The following is a 1,701-nucleotide window of genomic DNA, read 5'->3' as shown; positions in this document are numbered from 1 at the left end:
TACAGAAGATTAAATTATATATACTCTCTTTCGCTATCTGGAAGTAGCATCACCCGAGTCGTAGATGCTAATGATAAGTAAAATAAGCAGAAGTCCGTAGTGCGTGGAAGCAATGCTGGATGCAGAGCATGGTGACACACCCCTTTCCATGTTAGCCTATGCGCGACTATCAAATCATCTTGCCTTTCCGTGTCTGTTATCCACTCTCACACGGGGAGTGCATGATGTGGCTACGCAAGAGAGCCAGGAAATGGGAAGGAATGGGAAGGGCTCAAAGCAGGGCATGAATTTTCATTAGCAGAGCCCTTGACTGATCACGTGGATGCTTCAAAGTTGCGCGAGCATCTCCAACGAGTTTCCTAAGCGAAGTCTTTGAGCGCTCTTTTTATACGGTTGGACTAAACTGGGAAGTGCGCACGTGTGTACGTGTTTTGGGTAGCGGTTAGGAATCCGTCATCATTGTCTCGGTGTGTATAATAACTGGCACTAGCCTATAGACTCCGCTTTGCAGCCTTCCGATGTAGTCTAGCTGGTTAGGATTCGTGGCTCTCACCCACGCGACCGGGGTTCGAGTCCCCGCATCGGAAACTAATTTTCTATAGATAATCCATTTTCACTGGCCAGGTAAGCGTTGAAAAGCTTAATTCATTGGCATCATTGGTCTAGTGGTAGAATACAACGTTGCCATCGTTGTGACCCGAGTTCGATTCTCGGATGATGCAGTTTTGCCAATCGGTGTCTTCAATGTTGATCCCCGGCCCCCCCCGTCCAATGTTGAGAGCTACCCGTGATGTTGAACATCTCGGTAGCTGCTCGCCTAGACTGATGCTCTGTGTCTAGGCAACTCTGTCCAGGGGGGGGGCGGGGTATATCAGCCCGAATGGCCGGTTATAGGGAAGGGTTCTTCACTAGCATTCACCATGGATGTAGTTTAGCGACTCGAACTGGTATCTTGTTTGAGGCAGGGTAGCTACGCTGATTTTTAGGGCAATGAGCTAGTCCTGTGAGATGTATAAAATACTCGTCGCCCGCTGATGATCATCCCGGAAAGATGGAGAGTACGCCTCATATGCTATCCAGTACCGCTCATCCTTGATTTCTGGGTTTGGACAGGGTTTTTAGAGTCACCAACCCCAGCCCGGCGTGCTACCGTACCGACCCGTGATTTGGTATGTGCAAGCGTGGTTTCTGGTGACACTAAGTTGTCACTACAGAAGATTAAATTATATATACTCTCTTTCGCTATCTGGAAGTAGCATCACCCGAGTCGTAGATGCTAATGATAAGTAAAATAAGCAGAAGTCCGTAGTGCGTGGAAGCAATGCTGGATGCAGAGCATGGTGACACACCCCTTTCCATGTTAGCCTATGCGCGACTATCAAATCATCTTGCCTTTCCGTGTCTGTTATCCACTCTCACACGGGGAGTGCATGATGTGGCTACGCAAGAGAGCCAGGAAATGGGAAGGAATGGGAAGGGCTCAAAGCAGGGCATGAATTTTCATTAGCAGAGCCCTTGACTGATCACGTGGATGCTTCAAAGTTGCGCGAGCATCTCCAACGAGTTTCCTAAGCGAAGTCTTTGAGCGCTCTTTTTATACGGTTGGACTAAACTGGGAAGTGCGCACGTGTGTACGTGTTTTGGGTAGCGGTTAGGAATCCGTCATCATTGTCTCGGTGTGTATAATAACTGGCACTAGCC

At 48.6% G+C, this 1,701-nt stretch overlaps 2 non-coding genes across 2 annotated transcripts; both read left to right on the top strand.

Moving 5' to 3' along the window:
• Positions 1-514: 514 nt before the first annotated feature.
• Positions 515-587, top strand: Pmar_PMAR007268. Its single transcript has one exon. It is a non-coding gene; the product is annotated as a tRNA-Glu (tRNA).
• Positions 588-651: 64 nt separating this feature from the next.
• Pmar_PMAR007267 lies at positions 652-722 on the top strand. Its single transcript has one exon. It is a non-coding gene; the product is annotated as a tRNA-Gly (tRNA).
• Positions 723-1,701: the final 979 nt, after the last annotated feature.

The sequence above is a fragment of the Perkinsus marinus genome, assembly GCF_000006405.1.
Source record: "Perkinsus marinus ATCC 50983 genomic scaffold scf_1104296957820, whole genome shotgun sequence".
NCBI classification, from domain to species: Eukaryota; Perkinsozoa; order Perkinsida; family Perkinsidae; genus Perkinsus; species Perkinsus marinus.
Note: the sequence above shows the minus strand (reverse complement) of the source record. Positions and strands in the feature narration are given on the sequence as shown.